The sequence below is a fragment of the Calonectris borealis genome, chromosome 9, assembly GCF_964195595.1.
Source record: "Calonectris borealis chromosome 9, bCalBor7.hap1.2, whole genome shotgun sequence".
In the NCBI taxonomy this organism is placed as follows: Eukaryota; Metazoa; Chordata; class Aves; order Procellariiformes; family Procellariidae; genus Calonectris; species Calonectris borealis.
Genome location: NC_134320.1, coordinates 4,152,999 through 4,170,803, shown reverse-complemented (window position 1 = coordinate 4,170,803; position 17,805 = coordinate 4,152,999). Strand labels below are relative to the sequence as shown.

Sequence of the window (17,805 nt, the reverse complement as noted above, 5' to 3'; positions counted from 1 at the left end):
TCTTATTTGAGTGACACACTGGAATACATTCACATCATGCAGCAGCAACTGTGGGTTAGTCCATTTACTCACATTTAATAAAGGCAACCTACCTGAAGCCCTCAAGGAGTTTAGATTAGTGCTAAAGAAAAACATCCTTGTTACTGGTTTGGTTACAATTACTATTTTAAGGTTTTATTTCTTCCCTTTCCAGGGGCCATTGGCTGAAATATACTACAAGTTCCATACCCTTTTAGCCATACAGCTACAGCAGTGTCTTCTATGACTATAGAAGCTATTCTTCATGATGTGAATGAGACAAGCTTGGGAACTCTGGTCCAAGTACAACTTCAACACTCAAACCTGCAAATAAGTCAAAGCAACAGCAGCTCTTAATCATGTAACTTCCTCTCTCCATCTGGAAGGAAATAACGGTCACTTCTACATTAAGTATTTCACATTGCTAGGTGTAAAACACTTTACTGCTTCACTATGCACTACAGTGAAAAAGCTGAAAAGCGCTGTGTTTGGAAAGCATCAGACACTACAGTGCTTCAGCCACAGCTCCTTGTTACACTGCCTGCAATAAAGCAGCTCAGGGTACAGTAAATATCAGTTACTCAGCCCTCTCCCATCATCCAAGCACAAGAATGTTGCAACTTGCCCCAGCACAAGCCAAACCACAGCACTGACTCCAGGGGGACCCACCTATGACCACAGAAAAAAGCTGCTCTACACTTAGGCCCTGCCCTCTCTCACGGAGCTTTCACGGATAAGGTAGTAGGGGCCTCGAGGCAGCTGATACTCCTTTACCACGCTAGCCTCTCTGCCACGTCACAAGAAGTAAACATGTTATAGCTACAGATCAGAGTTTTCAACTTCACAGCTGTGGCCAGCATGAGGACACCAACCCCTCAGAGAGCAGCAGCCACATAGCACCCAGATCCCTTGGGACGATGACAAGAACAGCTATGCTGGTGACCCAGGATCAAAAAAAAAAAAAAAAAAAAAAAAAACAACCAAACAACAAAAAAAAACCACAAAACCAACCAAAACTCAGCAAGGCTGGAGAGAACGCCCCAGGAGAACTCCATGCAGCACAAAACTCAGAGAACTTTACCTCAGCGACCAAAAACGAAGCCACGCGCCTCCTGAGCGGGCAGGTCTCAGAAACAGCCGTTAGAGGCGGCAGCCACGAGCACGACGCAAACACCACGAGCGCCCCACGAGACAGCACCACCTCGCCGGGGCGGCGGCGCGCGCAGCTTGTGGAGTCCGGCGGGACCGCCCCCGCCCGTCCCTGCAGTGAAAGGGCGGGAGGAGGCGGGCGCGCGGCTGCTGGCTGCTGCAGCGCGCGACGGCTCTGAGGTGATCGCCGTGAGGGGCGGCCTCTTCCTGCCCACCGGAAAACCTGAGGGGAGACGCTTCTCCTCAGCCCAGGTAAGCCTGCTGCTATGGTGGGAAGGATCTGACCTGAGATGTAAGCCTGCCAGGGGATGCTGGCAGGAGCCATGTTAGAGATGTTCCTTGAAGTTAAACAGCCCACTTGGTCATAAACTACCAGTGTAGGTTATTGAGTCTCCCTTCAATCTTGGTCAAACAGGACTAATTAAAAAGCAGAGCTGATTAAGGCTTCTTTTTCAGAGAACTGTTTCATATATCTTTCTTCTCAATGTAAGTGTATGATAGTAAGCTTTTACAATGCAAAAACAGTATAAAAGTTTTTCTAAATTCCACCAATTACTGTATATTATTGCCATTTTATTACCAGTCATACCTTGGCTGTGGAATTAGGCATATGATTCAAATGACCTTTTGTCTGCAATTTTTCAAAGTTGTATGATGTCATGACAGCACTCAGACTTTATATCCTGTTGGGAAAAGTTGGTATGACCATGGAAGAGGTCCAGTTTTGCTTTGCTTAAAATTCCTCCTACTTGGCTTAGAAATGTTGGCTATTGTGAATGAAGATGCCCCACACCTGCGTTGTGGGATTTCTCACTATCATTGCCTTTAACGCAAGCCCTGTAAAACCACCTTTTTTATAGGGAAACAGAAGTATATTTATATACAAAATACTATTTCTTTTTAGTGTAGTAGTGTAGTGGCTTGTGTTATGTTTTCACCTTTCATCTCTGGTTGTAGAAGTTAGTTTTGTACTCTGACTACATCTGAAACAGTAACAACCACTGGTAAGATGGTAGGAACAGGTATCTGGAAATGTGACAAGTTGGTTTTTATGGGCTTAATTGTATCATAGCTAAAGGAAGGCAACTGTGTTTCTGATTGTGTACTGATAGGAACTGGATTCTGGACCCAGGAGGAAAAGTCTTAGCTTTGGTTTTGTAGACTTTATACCACACAGGAGACTGGATGCAACAGGTCACAATTTGATATATGTGTATGATTCGTCTATAGATGTTCTTATGCAAAAGTTATATAAAAAAAAAATACAACCTCTTGGATCATAGAGAGTGGGAAATTAAATGCCCTTGGTTAAGGCCATCTAACCTAACTACTCAGTTTTTACAATGCAATCTTATTTACATGAACAAATTCTGGCCTAATCAGTAGCTAGTTGCTGTTTTGAGCTTAGTTAAGTAAGGCCATACCATCTTTCTGATTTCACTGTACTGTCCTTCTCAAGCTTGGTCTAGCTTTCAGAAATTAGTTTTTTTTGTCTTCCCAGTAGTGATAATCACTGAAGCATGAGTCCTTAGCCAGTAATGAAGTTGTAGTCAGAACACTTCTGCAAAAAATGTGATTATCCTTATTTGGTGTCAAAGGAATCCCTTATGTTCCATGGGATGGTGCATGACTAGAAGAGCTTGGAGCTGATTTAGATAGGATTTTTGTCAGGCTGGGCAAAATGCTATTTTTCCCCCTTGATCTTATTATTTAAAAGGATCAAACTTATTTGCTAAAATGTTCCATAATTTTTCTAGAAGCAAAACTACAGCAGGAGTGTACACATCTCAATAGCTTAATTGGTTTTAAGGAAATGTAAACATGCTATACAGGAATGTTAAGTAAGCTTAAACAGGTTAAGTTCCCTTTTTAGTAACTCTGGCTGTATTTTCAGAGTGCTACATGAATAATTTGCAAAAGATACTCATCTTGTGATGTAGAAGATACCCTTATTCTAGGGGTAGAGTCTAGGAAGCCTAAAGTAGCACAGAAACCTTCTTTCATGAGAGCATGTAAGGCGGTGGGCCATCCATATGCTCACATGACTAGGCCTTGTGTGGATCTTGCATATGAGTTGCAGACCTGTTGACCTTTATGGTTGGAGTCTTTCCGATTTAAACATCTCTGTCACCAGGTGGAGAAGGTAAGGGAGCCCCTCCAATAGACATTGCTGTCTACCTCACTATGAAGAAGCATATAGAATGAAATGGATCTGTATATCAAATGCACTTTTGAGCCTGAACTAGTTGATACTGTGATACTGAATTAACTTTTTCGATGGTTAAGGCAAAACTGCATAATTCTAGACCTGTGTTCTGTAAGTTTTTCTTGCTTTCCACGTGGTGACTACTTACTTTTACTGAAACTAGTTTCTTCTGTATCTCCCTACCCCTACAACCAAGCAGTTACATTAATTTAATATTCAGATTTTAGGATTAAGTACTGGAATTTCTTATACCTCGGAAGTTAAAGTTGCTCTGGCAGTGTCAGCTAAACTGCTTTGCTTGTTCTTATGTTTTAGACCTGTTTGGCTATTTGAGTGAAGAACAACACTTTTATGAGTGAAGAACAACAGCTCTCTTTGGAGTCTGAAATAAGTGGGGGAAAAATAGTGTGTGAACTATTCTGTACTCCTGTATGATTAAGATCAAACTTCTTACCCAGATCTGCCTTACAATAGTGCTTTTCTACTCATAATTCAATATTGCTTATAATAGTGTCGTGAGAAATAAGTGACCCCTCTTAACCATGACTTGCATCTAAATAAATATCCTAATATCAAAGTCTTCCTTAAATAGGGAATGGAAGAGGTTGTCTGGAAAATGCTGACTTCTTACTGATGGCGTCTTTGTTCTGCAATAGTACATGACTGCACAGTTGGGGGGCTATTGTCCGCCTTCAAAACTGCAGTGTTCTTAGGAGCTCATCTCTGGTATTTTGCAGCTGACGTTAGAATATGCATCTGCCCTGTACAGGCAGTGAGGAAATGCAGAATCCTGCTGGGAAGAAGAGGGTGGAGGGCAGAAAAGGGTCCAAAGCAAACCTCTTGTGGAAAACTTTTCCTTTTTCCATTCATTGAAAAGGAAACACAGGAAGACTATCTTATCTTCTTAAACTTGAACTCTAAATTAGTACTGAGAGCTGGATGAGCTGAAGATCCCTCTTTCAGCATCCTGTCTTCAATAAAGGCTTGTATTTGGTATAATTGTTACTTTGGTATAAATTGTTCATTTCCTTCTCACTTACCCTCTCCTAATCAAAGTCAGTATCCAGCTATGGCACAGCTGAGGAAATAATCAAGAGCTTCTGCAAGTAAAGACTAGTTAGGCCCCTACTACTATCACCTGCATGACTCACTGCAACTAGATCTTTGCAGCATTTTTTGTGGCTGCCTTGATATAGAATTTCATAATTTGATGGTATTTCTGTATCTATTGTTAGACTACTATGCCTCATGTGCACCTAAAAAGAATGACAAATGAAAAACCCCTCATTGAGGAACAAAACCATCAGACTCCAGGGAGTAAAAAGCAATGTGTTCTGTGCAAAATAGTGAATGTATTTTATTTTAGATTTCTAAAAGCCAGTGTGGTGAAGGAAAAGTAGGGATTCTATGGGGAGAACTAGAGGTCTATGCATCACCCATAATGTTTCCCCAGAGCTATGGAAGGGAGAGTAGAAGGTGGCATACAGTGGTCCTACCAATAGACAGGAAGTTTGATGTAATCTACCCTGATGCTGTCTTCCCACAGTTAAGATTTCCTCCTATTTTGCTGATGAATGAAGTGATTCATAAGTCTGGGAAGAAGAAAAAAACACCTTTGATTTATTTGAAGATTGATAGATCCGGCTTGAAAATTCATTGCTATTGAAACATTAATGCAACTGAAAGTACAGTATTTTAGAGTGAGCTAGTCATAAGTAAATTCCTTGTTTTGTAAAGGTATTTCTCAGAACAGGTTCTCTAGCATTTATTTTTAAAAAAAGGCTAAAACTGGGTTTGGTGAATCTATATTTAGCTGCATTTAATCTGTTTTACAACAGAGTTGCCTCTGTAATGGACAAGGCCCAAGTAACTGCACTGTGAGCTTGAACAACCCTTCCTGGAACCAGAGCTCTGAAAGAAGGTTCCAGAAATCATGGGGAGGGGCCTGGTGTCACTCCCCTTGATGGACTGGTGTCTCAACCGCTCCTGAAACTGGAATGAGAGAAGGTTCCAGAAGTCCAGGAACTGGGGCAATAAATAGGGGCACGTACGAGCCTCTGAGGGTGCTCTCTACACTGAACACCCCTGTTGGCAGGTCCGACGCTGGATCCAGGATTGGTGATCTCCCTCTATCTCTCCCTCTCTTTCTCTCTCTCTCTCTCTCCTTAAAGCCATTAAGTAACACAGGGCCCTCCTTGGTTCCTCATAAAGCCACAAAGCTTAGGTAGATACTATTGCTAGAGAACCAACGTTTGCAGAATATTTGTTCCATTAAAGTTGATGTTTATGCACGGACCTTGAGTGTTGTTTCACCTTAATCCACACTGAGGGGATTTGCGAATCTGAGTCACTTTTCCCCCCCTCGTAGGTGGGATGTGACAGCCTCAATTAAAGAATGTGTCTTTTACTGTGCTAACATATGGTATGATTATTTTAAACTCAGACTGAAACTACTAGGAATAGGAGCCTGATTTCATACCCCTAATGGGATCTGAGCTTCTGAATCACTTGTCTCGGACTGCAAATCCATTGGTGTATAACCTCAGCGAGTATTTCAGCTTTTTTGTAGAAGTCCTATGAAATGTAAAACAGATTCATTGGAGTTTAACTTTTCATAGTAAGAACCTTACATGCTTGAAACGGACACACCTAGGGCCTTGTTTTAACCATTTAAGTGTGAAAGTTTGAAGAAAAATACTTTGAAATACTCACAGGCCTGGATTGGGGCCTTAGGTGTCTGCTGTTATTAATAATGATATTTGCATCAGCATTTTAACAAATTCTTTCAGAGAACCACCAGATATCCAGGTCCTCCAATGTGATCTCGGTCTTATGTGAGTGGTTAGCGTGTAATAGTTCTGTAGTTCCAAGGTATTTGTAATTTAGTATTAAAGGTACCATGAGGTATTATAGGGCAAAATAAGTCCCTTTCTTGATCCTGGTCAAGGCCTCTAAAGTGAGGGCAGCAATAGATGACAGAATATATTTTGATAATTTGAATATTCCTGTCAGAATTTGTGTAATGTTGTAAGAATTTAATCTGAAGTCTGAACTACTTCAGGATTCTGTGCTTGTAAAAAATTTTCCCAGCAAGATCATACGCAAATATTCTCTCTTGTCTGAAAGCTAAAGCAGCTTTCCCATTGTCCTTGTCAATATTATGAAAAGCAAGAGATGGTTCCTTGATTGAATTACAACCTGCATATTCTGTTTCAGGGGCTGTCCCAATTCTTGGAAACCTTTTGCTGAAGATTAGTAGATATTGACATAAGCAAGTGCCAGCCTGAGAGGATTGGGCAGCTTGACCTAATATGGCTTAATGGTGATTTTCCACCATTGGATGGATTCGTGGGAGGGGATTTAAGTACAGAATTCTAATCTGGGAAAACTTGTCTTCAGGGCTAATAAAATTGCTGGTAGTTGGCAGTTATCAATAATCAACACAAATTTTTACTTGAACTTCTGGCGAAATCAAATCAGCTTCACAGTCAAATGGCTATCTGTGGAAAGAAAAAGGCAAGCTGATGCAGAAGCGGTTTTGTGGGTGAGTGCTGCTTTCTCTGGGCTTTGGCATTTACTCGCAGAAATGTTGGCCAACTTTGAAGCCTTTTAATAGAGATGGTTTTGAATTTGGGATGTGGCAGGGCTAGGTTCAGTGCTCTCAAGTTGAATACAGTAAAACCCCTTAGAATCATAGAATTGTTTAGGTTGGAAAAGACCTTTAGGATCATCGAGTCCAACCGTTAACCTAGCACTGCCAAGTCCACCACTACACCATGTTCCTAAGTACCACATCTACATGTCTTTTAAATACCTCCAGGCATGGTGACCCCACCACTTCCCTGGGCAGCCTGTTCCAATGCTTGACAACCCTTTTGGTGAAGTAATTTTTCCTAATATCCAATCTAAATCTCTTCTGGCACAACTTGAGGCCATTTCCTCTTGTCCTATTGCTTGTTACTTGGGAGAAGAGACTGACATATATAGTTTCTTGTATTAACTGCTCATTAAATGTTGGGCTAGGATATTTGTACTTAGTATAAATAAGCTGTGATTTGGCAGGCACCACCATATGCAAGTACAGTATAAGTATTAGCAAACTCTTTTTCTTGACCAGAAATAAAAATTTTTAAAAAAGGGCAAGAAGCTGACATCTTAAAGAAGGATAAAATTGAAAAATATGGGAATGGAATTTTTTTTAACTTCAGAGTAGAACATGAAATATTAGCCTTCTTCCCTCTGAGAACTGCATTAAAGTCTGGTCTGCTCTTGCAGCCAATCCATCTTACTTGCTGCGTTCTTTCTGGAATTTTTCTAAGACTTACCAAAGACCAGAATCTTGCAGTTGTCTTAAATGATATTCCCTGCATGTCTTTGTTACATTGCTGAGAAAAAGAGATGATGCTTGAGAAAGGAGTTTTCAGGATGTTCATTTGCAACAGTATTAAGTCAGTCTTTGACAGTACCAGAGCAAACAAATTCTGTTAGACTGGTTTGTAGTACACTGTATTATAGAATTCATACCTTTATTCTAAATGTACAAGGAAATATCTTGTTTGAGGCAGATGTTTCTGGGAAGAAAGCTTTTCTGAGAAACAAGGAAAAGCAGGCTTGGGGAATAAAAGGTCAGCTGAAGAGTTCTGAGTGCCAGGAATGGGATATTGATTTTTTTCTTATCTATGTGAAATCATTCGTAATGTGTTCTTTCCAACGACTGACAAGGCTTATTCTAATCACTGTCTGAAGAAAATGAATGGGAGGATACCAAAAAGCTGTAATATGGAAAATAGATTCTTTATTCAGGGAAGAAAAGGTTTTGATTGTGATTAAAGGTGCTTTTACTGACTGAGCTTTCAAGTAGGTGTAATTTCTAATTACTTTAATTATCTCATCAGGTTTATAAAGCTGAAGCTATTTTAATCATGTGTATAACTTATAAAATTAATTTTCAAGATTCATTATAAAACTTATAATCAGGAATATAAAGCTATAGTTCTTCTGTAGTTATTATATATAGTTATTTTTCTGACATTAAACTTCATTGACTCCATATGAATTACTGATAACACAAGCTTATCAGATGAAGAAATCTTTATTTTTCAAGGGAAAAAAGCTTAAGATCATAATGATCCTATTCTGATTTCACTACCATAGTGCCACAGAAATTCACCTAGTGGTCCCTGACCCAAACAAGTACCTTCTGGCTATATGCCCCCAAAATATTTTGGTTTGTACAGTTTACCTTTATGCATGTTCATGCTGTAAAGTTCACAATGAGGAGGCAGTAGTTGGTTACAGCCTGGCCCCTCTGGAGTTAAGTTGTTCCTTGTTGTGTCAGGTGCATTTTCATACCTGTGTTCTGACAAATGAGGTTTCTAGGTGTAGTTTAACAGTCTCAAGTTAGTGTAAGGCTTCCCAAAGACAGGGTAGCTAAACATAATGACTAGCTGTAGAAGAATTTAGCTATATGTTAGATAAGCAAAGTTTAGTTTCAGCAGGCTAGAGGTAGTGGTTGGGAGATTACATAACTAGCAGTAAAAGGTGTGGGGAGGGGTGTTAAGAAGTAGGAAAATTCAAGGCTGATTCTTAGAGCTGTGAAAGTTTAGCTGTAAAAAAGATCTGATATCATAGAGGCCAGGGAGAAGCTTCAAACAGGTGTTATACTGCGCGGAATTCTTTATGTACCTGAATTTTTGTTGTGCTAATACAGCTGGGTTATGCAGAGAATACCTGACTTTTTTTACCTTTACAGCCAAGATGAAGTAGTTGCATTATAGAACAGCCTGAACTCCTAACTTAATCTCTAGTCTGCTAGAACAAATGTGTTCTCATTTTCATAGTACAGGTTGCTTCTCAGAATTTCAATTTTAAGTATTATGAAGTCTACAATATGAAGCTTAAAAAACTGGAATATTGCAGTATACTTTAGTGGTTTGTGGTGTTTAGATTCAAGCCCTGAGTCTACTGCTATTTGGTTAAATTGTAAAAAAAGTTACTGCCTTCAATAGAGGCAGGATTGGTCCTTTATATAATTGAGAATATTACATTCATACTGAAGATTCTGTAGAAGAACATGCAACATTTATGTGGATAACTAAAGAATTCATCACGATTAATGATACTTCCATGAAGAGCAGACAATTTCATTGGTTAGACTAAGACATTCTTAGGCTGCAAGAGTAATTATTGGGGTTTTGCCAATTTTGACTAGATCTGGAGAGCTCTGAGGAAGAAAAACATAAATCCCTGTTGTAATGGAATCCATTGTGTGGCCTGAAGCTGTCAGAATCCTGATGAATTATGGTTGCAAGAAGAGCAAGTGATTCACTGCCAATACATTACAGAATATTATATTGATTCTAGTGCTGGCATATAGAATCTATAAAACTTCTCTGTAGGTATGGGAATCTACATTGCAAATGAAGATTTAATAACTGTTATGCAGAAATCACAAGTGAATTAAACTGCTCATAGAAGGATTTTAAATCTCATTTGACTTCTGCTTTCTCCATGGCAGGGTTCATGCTGTCTAGTACTCCAAAATACCAATTAATGTTTCCTCTTTATTACAGTTGGTTCATACCCATTATAAATTTGCCAAATTATTATTAAAATGATCTGTCCTGAATACCTGTGGCTTTGGGAAGGAAAGAAGTCTGAAATTACTAGATAAAGCAAAAGCACTCAGTTAGATAGCTACCCTAAGATTATGTTTTCTAATGACTACAAAACTTTAAGGAAGCTTCTCTACATTTTTGTAACCATGCTGACATATCTGTGGCTTCTTGAAACAATCAGATATAGCCTTACTGCTAATTATTGATTTCACGGCGCAAGAAAGGTGCTTCAACAGAGAAGGATAACTTTATTATTTGGTTTTAAATGAGGGTTTTGTTTATTTGTCGAGACCCTTTCAACTGTAGGGAAAAATTTTTGCTTTAATAAATACTGATACAGAGGACCAGTTAGGAGTGTGAGATCTGGGTTTTTGTGGTAGGGAAAGAAGTTGTGTTCACCTTTGGCTAAAAATAAACTGCCTGATGTTTGGCAAGTATTGGTTGCATTTCGTGCTCTGTTGCAGACTTTCTTTGTCATTAGGAACATCTCATCAGGTCTGTATGACATCTGTTGTATTACAGGAAGATACTGTTCTGCAACTCCTAATGAGAGTAACGTGGGGTTAGTTCTGTGCCCAAATTTCAAATGAGCTGAAGTTTTGCTACAGCAGCAGCCCTCCCTTTCTAGGAGCACCATGCAACAAACTCCATAGACTTAAAGAACCAGAAATGGGAGAAAACATACTGAAAAGAAATGTAGAAGTGATTGATGGAACATAAATGGGTATTGTGTCTGTTGGACATTCCTTGTATGATCTCAGAGACTATGTGATTTTCTACACCCTTTCTTATCTGTTAAACAGAGGTAGGACCCTTCATTGGTTTCTTACATTTCATATTTAGAGGTTAAACTTCAAGAGGTGCAGAATCTTGCTGCCCACATAGAGCAGTGGGGTTTAATCTGAGGCATCTGGTTATGTAACATGAATGATAAACCAATAGAGGTTTAGGTGAGCCAATCTGAGGATGCCAATAAGGTCCAAGGACCACTTCTTTCTAAGGTTTGCATAGAACCTTGTATGCCTTTGTAAATACACATTTTTCTGTATCTATTTTAATACCAGATAAGCTTTATTTCAGTGAATATAAAATTAAGTACTATTTGACATTCCTGAAGCTCTGTTCTAGGAAGTGTGCTACTAACAGTAATGCCAGAGGATTACTTATTCTTAAGTTAATGCCAAACAAATCCATTATCTGCCAGTTTCTCCTTCTACTTTGTCACTTTTTTCTTATAGAAGTCCTCTAATTGTGTGTATTTATAGACTGAATCTTTTAGGCAATAAATGTTTTTATTGACTTGCAGGGAGTTCAATATTTGGTTAACATTAAAGTGGCTGGCTTATGGGAGAGCTCTGAGAAGTGACTGAGCCCTATAAAATGGGTAGATAAATGTTTGTGACCTCTGAAGTGCTGACAGAAAAACACAATGAGAGTCTGCTATGTCTTAACTCTCCTTTTGCCCCTGGTATAAGTCATCTCTCTGCCCTGCTTTTTTGTCAAAAGGATAAGGATTTCCAATTCAGTATTTTTCTGTCATTAAGTCTTTTGGACTAAGTGAGTTTAAGTGTGACAATTTGTGGTAGTTTGAGCATTAGGCTGTAAAGATATTTGGGTCACTTCGGGAACCAATAGCTGCAGGATAAACTCTCTCAAATAAGACTGTTCTCTGGAGACAGCATTGATCTAGGATTTAAGCTCAGGGCAAACTATTGAAGAAACTGTTACACTGGACAGCAGTGAAAATATTGCTGATTCCTTCCTGCAGTGCATGGTATTTCCAGAAAGCACAAGAAACCAAAGTAGAATTTCTAGTGTTACGCTAATGAACTTTCCAGCTTAAACCAATTGAGATAAATGACTGGTGAAGAAACAGCTTAGAAAAATATATAGCAGATTTGGAAAATAAAATAAAATGGACAGCAATATATAAAAAGGAGTGTTGAGTTTTCTGAGCAACTTGAATGAAGGTTGGCTGGTTTTATAGTGAGGACAACTCATACAGAAGTTAAGGTCTGTGTCAGTTCTGTCTTTTACTCTTTCAACAGACTGATTGTAAGTATGAGTGAAGAAAGCAGGTACTATGTTATCAGCCCACAATATGAAGAGAGAACCTTGTAAAAGCAACAAACTGGCTTTGTCTTAGTTTGTGACTTAGCCTGTGTCAGGATGCAAGATGCATCCTTAAGCATGTGCATCTTGACAGGGTGTAAAAGAAAAGCTATAGTGTTATAGATGGCTCCAAAACCTGGAATGACAGTAAATAAGGCTTTATAAAGCCTAATTTGAAACTTCATCTAATGGGACTTACATTTAGAGATGCCAATTTTTTCAGATTCCACAACTGGAAGGGTATCTCGGCTGCACTTTACAAAACAGGTCAAAAAGTAAACATTCAAAATTAAAATCATTCCATTGTGCATGCATGATTTTAATAACATCAAGAACATTAGTATTTTAATGGGGATGCATAGATACTGAAACAATTAGGCCATCAAAAATTGAAGCTGCATTATTCAAAATTGCAGAGTACTGCAAAAGAGTTGCATCAATGTTAATACTGGCTTAGATTACAAATTTCATGAAGTTTAAATAAATTTTCCCAAACTTATTTTGTCTTTTAAAAAAAATAGAACTAGTGCTCTGAATTGCAAAGTAGTAACAGGGATATTTGTGGCCAGGTTAAATCATTTTAGCTTCCTTGATGTGCAGAGGTTGAACATGGTAAGTGACAGCAGTTGTGAATAAAGCATGGGCATGTAAATCTTTAAACCTTTTAAAAATTATTATTAAAAAATGAGCTGTCCCCTTTTCTGTGCAAGTGCAATAGGAAAGGATTGAAGGAGGTGGTTTTTGTTTTAAGAAGATAGTACTGACATTTTCTGGCTGATGGATATTTAACCTTTACTTTGGCCCTTTCAGTGTGAACAAGATTAGTCAGGTTCTGTCCTATGACCACAATGTGCCAATATTCACAGTAAAGTAACTCTAAAATCTGCTTGGTTTTTATTTTTTCTGTGAAGTAGATTTTCCTGTCTCATTGTAATTCTGAACATTTAATTTTGTCAGCATTGTTTCTCCAGTGTGGCTACCAGAACTCAATACTGGAAAAAAAGATGGACACTTGAAAATTTTGTGTTCACCTTCAATATCCTAAGATACCAATGAAAGCCTTAAATTTTTAAAAGATTTCACTATGACTTTCCACTACGTGTCTGTCTGGCATTTGTTGTTATAGGCAACAGTGCTGTACAACTATATTGGTGTATTTAGCACAGTATCTTAAAAGCTCAAATAACTTAATACGATATAACATGAAATAGTAAGTTCTAACTAATGTACAATATTTTGAAGGTTAGTTCTGAACAAATCAATGTTTATTGTTAAGGTACAATTTATTTTATGCATGCTTTGTTTATTTTTCCACTTGGTCATGAGGACAGATTCAGAAGAACACTTCAAATTGATTTTATTACTGCCTGTAACCATGGGGAAATAGCCTGAAGCAGGCAGTTATGGAAGATGCAGTTGTGTTGCCTTTCTACGTTAGATGTTCCTGAAATTCCAACCTGTACTTTCTGCTAGAAGCCACATTCAGAGTTCACCAAGTCATTGGAAAGATATGTGGGGATTAACTATTATGCTCTTACAACCCTGTTCTTGTATGTCTTCAACATGCCTTGCTTAGAGATGAAGGTGAAATATTTTATCCCAATTAGCATGGAAGAGTGATTTTTACATCTGAAGGAAATACTGCAATGTGAATTCTGGCAGTCCCGAGTGATAGCCTGTTTCATCTCAGCCAAGGAAATTAATTTTTTTCCTATCTTGGCTGCTTTGGTACAGGACAGTGGCAAGGTCAAAAATATCCTGTTAAATATTTAGATTGGGAACCCATGAAGGACAAATACTACTTTATCCTTTTCTGCAGGGTGATCTTTGGAAAATTAACTATTGTCTGTGTGTAGCTTTTTTAAACTGGGGCCATGGCCCATCTGCCAAGATAGCTTTTGCACTGGAGACATTGAGTTGGCTTGCTAACTTATACATTTTCCTTGAACATAATAGATCGGGTATTTTCTTTGACTTCCTGTAAAATCCCCAATGCATCCTGAGGCTAGGCCTCTGTCATTTGGTAAAGTATTGATAGGCTAAATTCAGCAGTTACCACTTAAATAGCAAAGTTCAACTAATCTGAAAATCCTGTGCAGCATTCTGAATATTCTTAATTCTTTTTCCTCTAGGATTTGCAGTGCTGATTGATAAAATAGTACTATTTGTCAGCTATGAGTTGGTTTTGAATTGCCTGCCAGGGCCCTTTTTTGCTGAATGTCTGGAATGAAACAGCTGAAGAAAATTACTTAGGTTCTAGACCTTATTTGTAAAAAATATTGAGATACCTGATTCCCACTGATATCAGTTGGGTTTAAACGCCTATAATAATGATATTTTCTAACCATTATTGTAATTAGTTATTTTATACCACTGGATGCCATCAAGGTGTGGAAGAAGGTTTCCTGCCTGCCATTGATACCTTAGTATTCCTCAGTTGATAAAAATGGAGATTTGCCAGCTAGAAAGATGTGCCTGAGATCTGCTCCCAACACAAAGGTTTCTGCTTGTAGAGTGGCTTCTTAGGGAAGGAGGGTCTTTAGATGTTACAGGTTAAAGCAGCTGTTGATGGTTCTTGCAGGATCAATACTCACATAAGGAAGATCATCATAAACTTAACTTCATGGAATTCTCCCAGTTCACAAAAAATAAACTTAGTATAGCCAGGAATCTTACCTACACATAGGCTTCTCTTACCATTAACCAACAAAACCGTTGCCTGAGTCTAAGCAGAGAATATTGCTTTTCAGGTAGCTGGGGTGGTGTCACAGACAATGAACAGGATAACTAAGAACAGACCTTAAAAAGAAAATTGCCATGTAACAAGCCACTGTACCAAGAGTAGTCACACTTTGTGCTTGAATTAAGGATTTAATTTAAACTTAATGAGTTTCTTGCATGCTAGTTAAAACCAAATTGATTAGAAATATATGTTTTGGTTTAACTGTGCTGCAGGAGAAGCATTTATTACATAGCTGTTGAAGTGACTGTTTTCTCAATCAATTGATATTTCATGTTCAATAAAAATGGATGTAATCTAAATGCAGAATCCATCCTACTTAGGACTCAAAATTAAATGCTTTCCAAAAATGTTTATCAGACCTTTCCACTGTGGCTTGTGGCTAATTTGATCAAATGGTAAGATTTTTCTCCTCTTACCTGTGTCTGCAGCAGATAAAATTGTAGAAAGAATATGTTGCTTAATTAACCCTGTAATTCTTACATCTGGGTTAATTAGCATCTAAATTAGGGTTTCTTGTGTATTATATTCTTGGTGCTGTAGTCTATTCTACACAATTTATTCCTCTGCAGCTAAGATATTTCTGCTTGCTTAAATGATTTGATTGTTTTGATATGAAAGTATTACATTTTTCCTCTGCTTTACATGCACCTTCTAGAGTACTGGTTACATAACACTTCACCTGATAAATAGTATATCTGAGTGTTCAGAGAATGAAGAAGATCCTGATTGACCTGGGTATGTATCTGAACAAGCTTGGAATCCTGATTTGATGACCATATACATTACGGTGAATGAGACCCACATCCAATTGCAGTTGGCAAGATTTCAATGTGCACAGATGTTTTCTTGATTTGGATGCCTTAGTCTGGATACATTCAGCCATTCAAACCTGCTTACTCATGAGCTATCAATTTAATTATGATTGGTAGAAAAGTTGACTGGAAAATGGTTCAATTCTTCAGAAACATCTGTATTTATAATAGAGATGAGAAAAGAATGAAGACATTCAAAAAATTAAGTTACAACTTTCCCATCATATCAGAGTGAAAGCTATGCATGAAGGTTTCTGACACCAGGAGACCATCATAGAGGTGTGTATAGCCTTTGATCTCCTTCATTAATTTAATGTAAGCTTCCTATCACCCCTCTGATGGATAGTTTGGAGATGTCCAAGTTAAAAGGGTTAAATAAAAATCAGAGTGGAGTATAGAACAGAATTGTATTATGTGGTTTGAATTTCCGTGAAGGATCTTCACTCCAAAGGGAAATAACAACTTGAAAACCTCTGGATTGTGAATGTAGGATCCAAGCACCTTAGACTCTATTGATGTTAATTGGATGGCTGTGAAGAATTCACTTGTTCATTGAAATGCAAAAAGTCTCCAGGTTTTTCTGGGGTGTGCAGTACTTGGTTAGGGTAGTGTCTTGTAAAATCTGGTTTATTCTGTTATTTATGGAAGCCAGATCAATATATCTGTAGAAATCAAGGCTCTTGCTTCTCCTTTCTGGAACAAGGTTCTTTTTAATATATAGCTGTAAGTTGTTAAAACTCCAAACTCAAAACTGAGTGCTATGCAGTGTCCCTGTAGGCAGTCTGTAGCAAGTCATGAAGTCCATATGCTAGATTAGTGCCTCTGAGAGGCATGGAAGAATTGTTTTGGGAGAAGGATTTGCATGTTGAGTGGGGCAGTTTGGGTTGTTGTAATGAACTCCTTGCCTAGAATGGCTTAACACAATTCCCTTCTGTCAGTTAACTTAGTTTAGCATTTGAGTTCAGGCACAGCATGCTGAGCAATTGCAAGAAGCTGCAACTCCTCTAGAGTTGAAAAGGGAATGGGAGGGAGACAGGAAGACTTTCACTCTGAGGGAAGTGAAGGCATGTTATCAACTATTGGAAATTCAGGGCAGGGCTGTTACACCACAGGAATGCCTGCTTGGTTACAAGGCCTGTGTTTGGGTCCTTCCTGCTATATCCTTACCATGCGGCATTTAACTAATGTTTACTGTGGATTTTTAGAGACTCATACAGCAGTGTCTTTTTGCCACCTACTTTCTAAAGCTTGGCACCTGCAGCTAGCCATCAACTTCAATTAAAACATTTAAGACAGCCTCTATGAGAGATCTAAACTTTGTTTTCTATGGTATCTTACTAGCTATGCTATTGACTTTCCCGAAACAGAGTATTTTGTCTGGAAATAGCTTGGTTCAAAGGAGGACTGAAAGATTGTTTTCTTGACAAGCTCTTCCTAATTTAGGAGTGCTGTTTGGAAATTTGTTGCTTGAATTGTATGCTGAGAAATTCCTGTCCCAAAGACAATTCTGTCATGCTGTTGCCCTTTCTAAAACCAATAAGCTTCTGAAGTTTTGCAAACATCCTTGTTAGAAGAGGAATTTGTACTGTAAGATGTGAATATTCTAATTTATTCCAGTCTACTCCTAGTGTATACATGTAAAGAATTTTGACCCAGAAACTATCAGATCATGAAAACTCTTCTTTGACTTGGTTTTAGTCAGTGGAATCTGTTGGTAAATTTTCCTAAATCTCCTTGGAACTCATGGCAGAAAAAAACAAATAGCTTTTATTCAAGCTAGTGCTTAAAATGTTGCTGTATGCATAAACTAATGCTCCTATTGTAATGTATTGCACTGATATAAAGCCCGTCTGAATAAAGTGCTTAATTCAAAGAATTTGTAAATCAAATGCTCATTATGGCTCTGAGGAGTACCTTTAAAGATGGCCAGCCCACACAATTTACAATCTCTAGCTCTTCATTAGTAGACACCAAAAAAGGTAGGAATTAAAATGTTAAGCTGAGAAATGTGGCTTTTAATCTTTTTTTCATCCCAAACAATGTGTCAGTTTCAGGTCAAACTTAACTGTGATGAACAGTTTCCCTGTTCATCACAAGGAAAAATGGTTATTACAGAGGCTCCTGAAAGCAGCTTATGAATTATTTCAC

At 38.3% G+C, this 17,805-nt stretch overlaps 1 long non-coding RNA gene across 1 annotated transcript in view; it reads left to right on the top strand.

The window, feature by feature from the left end:
* Nucleotides 1-1,297: 1,297 nt before the first annotated feature.
* Nucleotides 1,298-17,805, top strand: part of LOC142085555 (uncharacterized) — a 53,463-nt gene continuing 36,955 nt past the window's right edge. Inside the window, exon 1 of the long non-coding RNA XR_012674763.1 lies at nucleotides 1,298-1,419. This is a non-coding gene — a long non-coding RNA (uncharacterized LOC142085555). The remainder of the gene's footprint in view (nucleotides 1,420-17,805) is intronic.